This window comes from Mustela putorius, unplaced genomic scaffold (assembly GCF_011764305.1).
Source record: "Mustela putorius furo isolate JIRA1106 unplaced genomic scaffold, ASM1176430v1.1 tig00000196_pilon_pilon_pilon, whole genome shotgun sequence".
Classification (NCBI taxonomy): Eukaryota; Metazoa; Chordata; class Mammalia; order Carnivora; family Mustelidae; genus Mustela; species Mustela putorius.
In genome coordinates this window covers 6539943-6552508 of record NW_025421310.1, presented here as the reverse complement: position 1 = coordinate 6552508, position 12566 = coordinate 6539943, and the positions used below count along the sequence as shown (strand labels likewise).

Genomic DNA, 12566 nt, shown 5'->3' with positions numbered 1-12566 from the left:
CCTTAAATTATCACAAACTTGGCCTACATAAGTTCAGCAAGAATAATGACTCATCATAAAGATCTTTTAGAATCTGCTTTGCTGGAACTTCTTAAAAGGAATCTCTAGGGTGAACTCTTAGTATCCTCTCCAGACAAGAAGTCAAGTCAAGTACTTGCTATCAGACATGCCTGCAGGCCCTGTAGAGATGTGGGCAGATCCCTCTTCACAAGCTCCCCAATATATCCTGAGGTCTCTGCACCTGCCAGGAAGTGACAATCTATCCTGTGACAAGAAGTGACACTATCTATCCTGGTGAGGCTGCTGGGAAATCTGACAGCAAGGAATCAGGCCAACATTTCCAAGAGAGCTTCAGGGCTCCAGGGTACATAAGTCAACCTCGGTTCTTTAGAACCATTCAGTCCTACCTGAGTCTATACATGTCTTACAAATAAGATACTCCAATTGAAGTCTTGGTAAAATAACCAGTGTTTCCAGTGGTTTCCCCTTAGGAGAACACATTCTATTGAACTTAAGCAAATGACTGTGACTGCCATGGAAGAAAGAATACTTAACTGAGACTTTTTGAGTATCAGAGGGTTCCGGTGGAGAGAAAAGTTAAATGTTTCCTTTTGTTCACAAGTCAATACTTTATCGCATTCTTTTTAAGAAACAGATATCTTTAGAGAAAGTTTCCTTAATATGGAAGAGCAAACATTAGAGAACCAGTGATGTGTCAAGAGGCACAAAACTATCATCATCTTTTTAGTTCATGTAGTCCCATGTTAACTAATTCCTGTTTAATTTGAATGCAGTTTTTTTAGTTAGTTCTGGAAATTCTTACCCATTTCAGCTGTGACCTTACAGATACTGAATACCTGTATTTTTCCTAAAAGTCCTTTATATGAACCTCCTTGCAGATGAAACTTATTTTTCAAGATAATAACAACAATTAGAAAGGACAAGAACTCAGAAATGGACACTGTTAATGATTTGGTAAGAGTGCATTATGATAATTAACAAGGAAATCGTCCCTTCTGTGACACAGAACACTTCAATAATCTGAGTATCAAGTGATGATGACATTGTAACAGAGGTAACACACCAAGCAAACAAGCCTAGTTAGTCAACAAGACTTCGTTTAGGTAAATCTTAGAGGAGTTTGTAAAACCTTAGAAAGTTTTCAAGCCCTGGCCTCAATAGGATTAGGCATCCTTAAAGACCTGATAAAGGCAAAACAGAGAAAATAGTTTTTCCAGGCAGGGAAAGAGAAAAACAACTGTTCACATTTTCTAGAGAAGAGTAGACCAACAGGGGCGCCTGTGTAACTCAGTGGGTTAAAGCCTCTGCCTTTGGCTCGGATCATGATCCCGGGGTCCTGGGATTGACTCAGGCTCCCTGCTCAGGGAGGCTGCTTCCCCCCTCTCCTCCTGCCTGCTTCTCTGCCTACTTGTAATCTCTCTGTCAAATAAATAAATAAAATATTTTTTAAAAAGGACAAAAGTACCTTCTTTTACCTTCAAAAAAAATGTATTCCCATTCCTTGATCTTCCTTGTACATAGAGTTGCTTTTCTTATTTCTATCAGTCTTAATTATATTTAGCAGCATTTAACTCTTCAAAACCTTAGTCTCCAGCAAAGACTAAGTAGTAATCAACTGTGAACTGCTACACCAGAACTCTTTGGATGGAAAACTTATGAATCAGTTAAGCACAAAGAATGTTTACTGACAGATTATCAAATATTGTTTTTCCTTTGCAGTAACAAGTCAAAAGCACAGGGTCACCTGGGTGGCTGTCTTTAAGAGTCTGCCTTTGGCTCTGGTTGTGATCCCAGGGTCCTAGGATGGAACCCAAATTGGGCTCTCTGCTTGCTGGGATGTCTGCCGCTCCCTCTCCAACTCTTCCAACACTCACCCCACTTGTGTTCCCTCTCTTGCTGTGTCTGTGTGTATCAAGTAAGTCTTTAAAAGAAAAAAAAAAGTCAAAAGCACAGACCTACATTCAGTAATCAATGCTTTAGTATTTTCTCTCCTTTGAAATAAACTAGATATCCAATGAATTCAATCCCATTTATCATCCAAGCAAAAATTTAAAGTTTCAGGTTACTGAAGACTTTGAAAGCTTTCTTAACAACGACCCATGAAAACTTTGCGACAGACAAGGTTAATCATCATTTCAAGTCATCCTTTTGCTACCAAACTGCAACAGAGTATGTATAGCATGAGCTTATTTGACCTTCAGCAAAACCCAATAGGATAAAAGTTTCACATTTAATGCCAATAACCTTAAAGACATGTCTATCTTAATTAAACCAACAAAGTACCTCCCCATTGCTGATTTTTACCAGGAACACTGGTGGGTAAATCTCTACTGGGTAGTGGCAAGTCCACGGGTGGTCTTCTTTGCTCCTCACAAGGAGGAGAAGGAGGAGGAGGAGTCAATGGTGCTGGAGGCAGGGAGGCCAGTAGAGGAGCCAGTAACTCAGGTTCCATCCAAGATGGTGCAGAAATGGGAGGAAGAGGAGGGGAAGTGCTCTCAGAAAGCAGACAGAGGGTTTCCAGTTCTCAACATCATCCACTTGGCCGGAGGATCAAGCGCCATGCATTTTCCACCAACAAGGGGAATTAGGCAGTCCATGACAGGCCAGAGATGACAGGGAATCTCCCCAAAATAAAGGGCATTTCAGCAGCTGCTTGGGAATGCCATTAAGATGTCCCATCCTGAGGGAGACCTACCACAGCTGGCTCCAGTCAGAGCCATTAAAATGGGTAACGAATGAGGGAGAAGTCCCCACATCTATTAGAAGGAGGAACAGTGAGAGAGAGAGTCAGAGTCCCCTTCATCCATGATGGCCACTTTCCACCCATAACCTGGGTTTATTTGGAGGAGGCCTACTGAAATAATTACCATCTAGCAGGTCAGGGGATAGTTTACTGGTCTCCTTATGACCAAACATGTTCTGAAAGAGGCCTTTAGGTTCATGTCCTGATTTAGAGCCCTGAAAGCCTGGGATGGGCCAAGGTACTTACATCTATTTTCCCAGTTTCCGGCAAAGAGATCTAACTGATAGATCTTACTAAGGCCATGCATACCTTTCTTAAGTTTTGCAACCCACATGGTTTCCAGTGGCTTAAAAGTATCCCATAGGAGAGTCCTTAGGGACTAACACCATGCTCTTAGAAAAGTAGAGAAGGCCCCTTAACAAAATCCCCTTACTCCCAGGTGGTGTCCCACGCAGGATATGTCAGAGTGTCCATGTGTCAAAAGCAATGCAAGGTGTCCCTCAAAAATCACAATTGATTACCATTCTGCCTTACCACAGAGTCATTCCAGCCATAAAAGTCTAGGTAGGAAGGATACAGGGGTCCCTGACCTACGCCATCACATCCTAGGCTACAGATGGGTGCCTGGTGAGTGGACACCTGCTGAAAAGATGGAAATACCATGCCTTGCTGCTCATGCCCCAAAGGCTGCATTATTGCCCTGTGATTTTTTTTTAAGATTTTATTTATTTATTTTACAGACAGAGACCACAAGCAGGTAGAGAGGCAGGCAGAGAGAGAGAGAGGAGGAAACAGGCTCCCCCCCGAGCAGAGAGCCCAATGCGGGACTTGATCCCAGGACCCTGAGATCATGACCCGAGCCGAAGGCAGAGGCTTAACCCTCTGAGCCACCCAGGCGCCCGCCCTGTGATTTTTAATCCATGGAAAACACTAGAAATTGTTTACAATGGGAAATTACCCAATTTTGTAATTTAAGTAGTTAGTAGAGGACATAAACAGAAAACAGTAAAGACAGAAATCCACCATGACTGTCTGTGGCCTGCAAACTGTGCCGCGCAGGCCGACTTGGGTAGTCGTCCGAGCTCTCCTGTACCAGGACGGGTGCACCACGAGCTTCGCAGACTGCGGATTCGAGGCAGCTTGATGTTCCGGTGGTTGCTCGGAGGTTCGACTTGGGAGGAGGGTATCAAGAAACGATAATGTTTCCTTGAATTCGCTTATGTATTTGTCTCCTCAATGTCACTCATATTGAATATCTTAAGAGAAATGCTGGAATATTTTGGTGTTCCCATAGACCAGGTTTTGCAGATTAGAGAAAATAAAGACTATGGATCAGCTCGGAGTATTGTTCGTATTATTGGGAAAATTCTTCCTCTAGAACCTTGTCGTAGGCCTAATTTTGAGACAGAGTAAACGAATGAAAAGTGACGGGACTGTAGGTGAAGCTGCATTTAAAAAGATAACTGCCCTTGAAGAGGAGCTGACTTTTCTTCGCACCCAGATCGCTGCCATCGTGGGAAGGCGGGAACTGAAAGCCAGTAGGCATTGGGCTTCTTTGACTTGAATGATAAGCCTCGTGGTTTGGGACAAAGACCATCACCAGTGACTACTGAACTGAGTGCCCAGCCAGATCCATTTTCAAGTTCAATGCTTTTTCCTCCTCCTCCTTTTCCTCTTCCTCCTCCACTGCCCCCTCAGCTTTTTTCTCCATAGCCGACCTGTTCTCCTCTCACACAGTCAGGATCTAATAATATGTGTGTCTCAGATAATTCCGCAAATGAAATGAAAAAACAGCACCTGGCTGACAGTAAGACCAATTACAGTCATTCAAAAAACCAGGAAAATAAAGATGTTCCAAACATGTTGGATGTACTAAAGGACATGAATAAGGTTAAACTACGTGCTATTGAACGGTCATCTGGAGGTGGACCCACTCAGAAGAGGAAAAGACAAGATTCACATTGGGATCCAGTGTCTTTAATATCCCATGCACTTAAGCAGAAGTTTGCATTCCAAGAAGATGATTCCTTTGAGAAAGAAAATAGGTCTTGGGAATCTTCTCTGTTTTCTAGTCCAGAAACTTCAAGAGTGAGCTATAATAATGTAAAGCTAGTGTTTTAATTTTTCTTAAGTATGTCATTCATGATACATCTTCGCCTTCAGCTTCTTTTGAAGTACTTGCACAGAATGGGTCATTGGTTGTTGGCTGGTACCGTGTCTGTTTCTGTGGTTTCTGTTCCCTTTCACACATTCCTTTTAGCTTTTTGGCTTACTATGAAGTTTTTTAAAAATAAAACACTTGATTTGAAAAAAAAAAAAAAAAAAAGACAGAAATCCACCATGATCTAAGAGACATTCAAACACATGTAGTCTTTACAGTCAACTTTCCTAGGAAATGGTCATTGGTTGGGCTTTAATTCAATCTGGGACTGGTTTTGATGGAGTTTTAGAATGTAGGTGAGAATTGGTGGGGGGGGGGGGTCCGGAGCCTATGGGCAAGAATTCTTGAAAGGTTTTTGTGAAAAGTGATGGTCTTATTAAAGGGGGGGGGCAGGGCAAGACCCAAAGGCAAAAGGAGCCCAAGCACTTGGAGTTGAGATAAGGGAAAGGGAGGTAGGTTTTCAAAAGAATTTTCACACGCTAAAGAGGACCTACAAAATACTCTGGGCTCTGCCACTGTCAAGTTAAGTTAAGATTAACATTAAAAGAGTTGGGAGTTTCCCTCTGAAAGTTATGGATAAGAATGCTTTTTCTTGTAAATCACTAAAATATTTGTGATCTGAAGGAAACTCAGGGGTCTGGTGGACTATAATATGTGTTAAGTTAGCCATTTGTTTTTCCTTCCCTCAGCTTTAGGGCAGTCATGAGTGGCTGAGGAATATCACTATCCCACCTGGGAGTGGGGGTTTAGAGGAGTTACGGGGGCGGGGGGTCAGCATGTGCTTTGCTCCCAGTTTGCCTTCTGCTCATCAACAGAAGGCAATAATTTCCTACTCACAATAGAAGGAAATAATTTCCATTTGTAGCCACGGAATAAAACTATTGGACATTTCTTTAACTTATAGAGAAGCCAAGCATTGACCCTTCTGGCCAACTGAGTAGACTAAGTTTCAGCGTGCACCTTTATCCTGACTGATGAACTAGACTCTTTTGTAAACCTATAGATGATGCATTGTTTCCTAGAAAGACTAGTTATCAAACCTTATTGCAGGTTTGATAACCAACCTCCCCCAGGCCACCCACACACAACCTCCAGGCACATCCATAATATCAGTAGGAGGCACCAATGAGTCTGCAGCCTATCCAGAAGTGTTACAGACAGCCCTGCTCTGTCGCTCTCGCCTGCAAGAACAACCGGGAGACATGGAGTGACAAGCTTGCGAATCTTTATTGTTCTCTCCTTACCGGGATGTTTACCCCTATTTGTATCCCCTCTCCTCCCATCAGCAGACTGTACATGTGAAAGGAAGCCTGATAGCATGATAAAAAGCATGCAGTGTCCTCAGGCTACCTGTTCTGGGCATAGCCAATCATCTTTCAGGTGGTGCGCAGGTCCTCTGTTTAGCCTCACGTAGCTGCCCCCGACACTGCTCCCCTCCTACTTATTCACTGCACTCAACTTCCCTTTAAAATCTGCAGGCCTGTAGGAGTCCTTGGAGTTGCTTTTTGGACATGTGTCTGTATTTTTCCAACTGGCTGGCCTCCCAATGAAGCAAATATTTTTTTTCTTTTCTTTTTTCCTTTCTTTTATGATTTTATTTATTTATTTGACAGAGAGAGAGGGAACACAAGCAGGGGAGTAGGAGAGGGAGAAGCAGACTTCCTGCCTAGCAGGGAGCCCATGTAGGGCTCATCCCCAGGACCCTGGGATTATGACCTGAGCCAAAGGCAGACACTCAGTGACTGGACCACCCAGGCACCCCTAATGTTCCTTTTCAATCAAAATTCATGCCTTGGGGCACCTGGGTGGCTCAGTGGGTTAAGCCTCTGCCTTCACCTAGGGTCATGATCTCAGGGTCCTGAGAAGGAGCCACGCATTGGGCTCTCTGCTCAGCAGGGAGCCTGTCCCCCTCCCCACCCCGCCTGCCTCTCCACCTACTTGTGATCTTTTCTTTAAAAAAAAAAAAAAAAAAAACACACAAAAAACAACACACATCTCATGCCTTGTGCACTAGCTTTTCGAAGGAATAGCAATCAAATAGCTTTAAAAAAAATTGTAGGATCCTTCACAATGGTAAGAATTCTTGTCATGTTTTATGGTGCAACTTAGTAAGTTTATTGAAGTAGCACATGGACTCATGCTGAGAATGAGCTACACTTTCCTTTTTATTTATTTTGAAGATTTTATTTATTTGAGAGTGGGCAGAGGGAAGGTGGGTGCGGGGAAGGGGTTAAGGAGTGCACCTGTCCTGATGAGCTCTGGATGATGTGGAATGACTATATACTACACAAGAAACTAAGAAAATATTCCAGCAGTACAATAGCAGCTGTGCAATTCCATACAAAACTCATGCTCATCACAGCTGTACTCCTTAATGTCTGTATATAATTTAATACATCTGCATACCCACCCGCACTCTGGCTTCCATCAGCTTGCTCTCTACAAGAGTCTATTTCTTTTACTGCCTCTCCTTTTCTTTTTTTCTTTCTTATTGAACACTTTTTTTTTTTTGGTTGAAATCTACCTATGAGTGATGTCATACAGCATTTGTCTTTCTCTGGCTTATTTCACATAGCAATATACGCTCTAGTTCCATTCATGTTGTTGCAAGTGGCAAGATTTCATTCATTCCCATGCTAATATCCCATTGTACATACATACCAAACGTTATTTATTCATTCAGTAGTCCAAATGGGTTGGACTGTTTGAAACAGAAATGCTCATTGTGTCTCACCGCTGAACTACTTCTCTAGCAAAGAACCACCATGGACAGAGCCAGAACCTGAGCCCATACTCACCAAGGTACTGACTAGGGAAGAAGGCCCCACACAGCAGTGCAGCTGCTTCCCTGAAAGTTCACTGATGTACAATGGATCAAATCTTGGCTAGGGTTTTATCCCTGAGAGAGTAGTCCTTGGGTTCATCCATAGGACATGCTGATCCTGCCTATCCCACTGTCCAGAAGGAAACCCCACCTCCAACAGCTACTCTACCGTCTGACATTGTAAAGCTATACCCAACTGACTGCACCATCCAATATCCCTCCCTTTCCATTCACTGCCACTGATGCAGGCCTGGGTGATCACAGTCATCATTGTCACCTAAGCCCACCTGGTCCTCAGTTACACACAGGAATGTAATTAAATCATGAGAATAAAGTAGGACTTCCCTACTCCTCAGAAATGTATTTGGCAATTCCTTTTTCTATAACATGTACTCATCAGATGAGAAAAGCAACAGCTGCCTTTGCCTTTGCAGTGACTAAAGGGAGCCGACTCCAGTTCCCTCCTCACACGGGAAGGAGTTCTTCATGTTTAATAGGTCTTACCTCTCTCTCACCAAATTTTACTTAGATTCACATCCCATCTCCTAGGGCTAAATATCTGAATTAATATCCAGTGGTCATCCATCTCTTTAATCACAATTAACTCTTTGGAGGACACTCTCACCACAACTTGGGAAAAAAAGAATGGCTCTGATGCCTATGCAGCTGGAAAGTAAAGTGAAGAAAAATACAAATGCAAATCAGGAGGTAACTAGGAAATAAAGCAAGCAGAAATTATTTTTCTAAATCCACAGCCAGGACTGTCATATGAGCATATGAACTTCACAGACACATCAAAGGAACACCCCCACATAGGAAGCAGGGAACACAGTTTTTTAGAGCCCATGATTCAGTGCTTTAGAGTCCAAGGATGAACTTCAGATTAGGCCACTGAAGCTAAAACAGGTCCAGGTCAGCTGTGTGGGAGTCTTCTCTAAGGGACACAGGAAGGGAAAGCATTGGGAAAAAAGGAGAGAGGGTTCCTCACAAGGGTGGCTTGGGGTTGTTGTATCAGAAGTTACATTACCTTGTGATTCTGCAGAGTGTTCTCTGGGAAACATGCTAGTGGAAGGACAGCTGTCTGTCCATGGACCCTACCATACTACTGGCTACACAAAATGAATGCTAAGTAGCAGTATCATGGAGTACATGACCTAAAATGTCAACAATACCTCTACAAAATGTGTAATACATCCATAATAATATCACAGTCAGCACAAAGAGGAGAAAAGAGGACAATAGATAAAGTAGGGGGATATCACTCATTTTTTTTTAAGATTTTATTTATTTGACAGACAGAAATCACAGGTAGGCAGAGAGGCACAAGAGGGAGCCTGATGCAGGGCTGGATCCCAGGACCCTGGGATCACGACCTAGGCCAAAGGAAGAGGCTTTAACCCACTGAGCCACCCAGGCACCCATAGAATACAGTTTTCTAACTTAAATTGAAACCTTGCCTTGGCCTCTTGGGCCAACTTAATAGTTCTTAAATTTCTGCGTGCACCTTTCCATGAATGATGGACTAAACCCTTCTTTGTACATCTAAACATCACACATTGTTTCCAAGGACTGGTAATCACACCTTCTGGCACAAACACCCCTGGGGACCCATACGCAAGCTCCAAGCACCTCTGTAGTGTCCGTAGGAGGAACAGTAAGTCCACAGGCGATCATGAACTGTGTCAGACTGCCCTGCTTCCCTCCTATTGATTCACTGTCCTCAAGCTCCTTTAAAACTCTGAAGGCCTGGCAAAATCTTTGGAGTTGATTTTTGAACATGAGTCTTTCTTCTTTCCAAATGGCTCATCTCCTTAATAATGCAGATATTCCATTCCCATCAAAACTCTGTGAGGCATATTCACTCAAAGTCCACAATAAAAGAGTGGAAACTGAATCAAACACACATTTTCCATTTTACAAGATGATCATTTGGGAAATAGATCAGGAATTAAGGGCACTCCAACATACAGAAAACCATAAATTCAAGATTCCACATTAATAGAACAAAGGTCAAAAATGACATGATCATATTAAGGGAGACAGAATACAAATATGGGGTATTGGACAACATGTCATGTTAAAAACACTCAAGGTAGAGACAGAAGTAAAATGCCAACTAGTGAATGGCAAGATGTATGAATACCTGAAAACTATTCAATAGGGATGGTCTGCAAGCTTCTCCTTTGTGATCAGCAGGTAATGAAGTGACCCCATCACTGCCTTGAATATACTTCTGGATACTCTAGTCAGAAGAATTATGCAACCAAAAATAAAGTAGAGGAATCTAAACTGAAAAAGAAACACTGAAACTATCTCTGTTCACACTTTACATGATTATAGAAATCCCTAGATATCATCATTTTAATTTTTTTACTGTTTTTGATCCTTGTTTGTATTGTTCATTTCTGCCATTTTTTCCCTGCTAGGCTTTTTATTTAACAATTTTTTCATCTTATACAATACAGAGTTCAGAAAATGTTGGAATTAACAACTGGAATTTCCCCAGGAGAATTAAAAAAGGAAGAGACTTTGATGAAACTTAGTAGAGGAACAAAATAAAGAAAAATCCAAAATAAAATATAGGGCACATTAACATTAATGGAACACTGAGTGTAATGTCCATTTCAATCAATAAAATAAAGCTGGCAATGCTTTAACTCCATAAACCATTATATAATAACGAAAAGGGAAATTTAGGGGAAAAAAACAGAATTTCTAAAAACAGACAAGTTATTAAGAATGAATTATTAGGGGCACCTTGGTGGCTCAGTGGGTTAAAGCCTCTGCCTTTGGCTCAGGTCATGATCTCAGGGTCCTGGGAACGAGCCCTCATCAGGCTCTCTGCTCAGTGGGGAGTCTGCTTCCCTCCCTCTCTCTGCCTGCTTCTGATCTCTCTCTCTTTCAAATAAATAAATATAATCTTTTAAAAAAAATGAATTACTGGGTGCCTGGGTGGCTCAGTGGGTTAAGCCTCTGCCTTCGGCTCGGGTCATGATCTCAGGGTCCTGGGATCGAGTCCCGCATCAGGCTCTCTACTCAGCATGGAGCCTGCTTCCCTCGCTCTCTCTCTGCCTGCCTCTCCATCTACTTGTGATTTCTGTCAAATAAATAAACAAAATCTTAAAAAAAAATGAATTACTAACCTTGAACCAAAAAAATGGGAAATCTCCTTAGACCAATAAGAAACATGAGAGTTGAATTTGGAATCAATACTCTCCCAGCACAGAAAAGCCCAAGACCTGGGAATCTTACTACTTTTGATGGAGGCTATGAGTTCCCTAAATAAATCCAGTGTTGCATGATTCTTCTCCCTCCCTTTGTTCAGATTCAGTATTTTCCTTCTATATGACAAAGTCATTTTTCTGCTTCTTCCAGCTTCCTCTTAACTAACGTCAAGCCTTTTTCTAATCTCGCTTATTGCATTGTTCACCTATGTTTGATTTTTAGAAAGACATATATTTGGGGGGGGATCATAAGAGTTCGGGTGGGAACTGCAGAGAAAGGGCATCACACTAACTGCAGAGGCTGACTTGAGCCTGAATCCCAGGACCCTGAGATCAAGGTCTGAGGAGAAATCAGGAGTCAGTGGCTTCCCCGAGTGATCCACCAAACACCCAATTATTTTTTTTTAGTTTATTTTTTTTTAATTTTTATTTATTTATTTTACAGGGATCACAAGTAGGCAGAGAGGCAGGCAGAGGGAGAGGGAGAAGCAGGCCCCCTACTGAGCAGAGAGCCCAATGCTAGACTCAATCCCAGGACCCTGAGATCATAATCTGAGCTGAAGGGAGAGGCTTAACCCATGAGCCACCCAGGAACCCCACACCCAATTATTTTTTAACTCTTATCTCTGTGGTAAAGTTCACACTATTCTTTTCTCAACACTTTCAGTATCCTTTGTGATTGATGTATTCAAGTTGTCCATCAAGTTACTTACTACGATCTGTTTCCATTCCATCTCTGGCTCTTGTCTCAACCGCTGGTTTTGTTTGGATAAGTTATTTCATCTTGGCATTTTGTCTAAGTCTTTACCTTCCTCTGTGTGATAGAAAAGCCAATGATGTTTCCTGCTGTATCCTTCTCGCCAGGGGTCTGTAGGGGCTCTCCTTGCCTGTTTGGTCCCTGGACTGAATGTGGCCAGTTTGAACTAGGTGAGCTCTGGTCTGCTCGTGAAAGGAGACCTAACATCAACTCCACCAGGACTGCGGCTCTACAAAATCTCTGCTCAGGAGACGCGATGTGTGCAGGGTTTTCACCTTGCTAAGCCTGAGACAAGCCTCACTGAGAAGGGAAGTCCCCTCAGATCACAGGATCTTTCACAAGAAATGCACATGCAATCTGCTTCTGGCTATAAGGCTGGATTTTGTACCAGAAACCACTGAATCCATAGTGTTCATAAATCTCAAGTTTCCCCTGCATTTTTACTAATACCTGTGGCTTCAGGTTATGGAATTACTTGTTGCAACTTAGGCTTCCTCCTGAAAACTGACTTTGCCTAAAATGAGCACAATTGTAAAACTTGAAAAACCCTCTGTTCACTCCGGTTAGGAGGAGTGTAGGGACAGCATGGGCTCTGAAACAACACAGGGACAGCTTTCCCAAACACTGGGAAGGGTTTTTGAAGCAGAAATGATCACTGCTGGTTAATTAGTTATTTACTTCTCAAAGAATCGGTGCCTGGCACATAGATCAGAGCACAGGAGATTCATCACCGGGCTGAGTGGAAGTGAGGGAGGGCCCTGCCAATCACAGGTCATTATGTTTACAAGGTCACCCATCTAACCTGGATCAGACCTTTGTTGGGTTATATTCCTGGG

The 12566-nt window shown here is 42.5% G+C and overlaps 1 pseudogene; it reads left to right on the top strand.

Annotated features, from left to right (window-relative positions):
• Positions 1 to 3797: 3797 nt before the first annotated feature.
• On the top strand, positions 3798 to 4912 carry LOC123391166 (annotated as a pseudogene).
• Positions 4913 to 12566: the final 7654 nt, after the last annotated feature.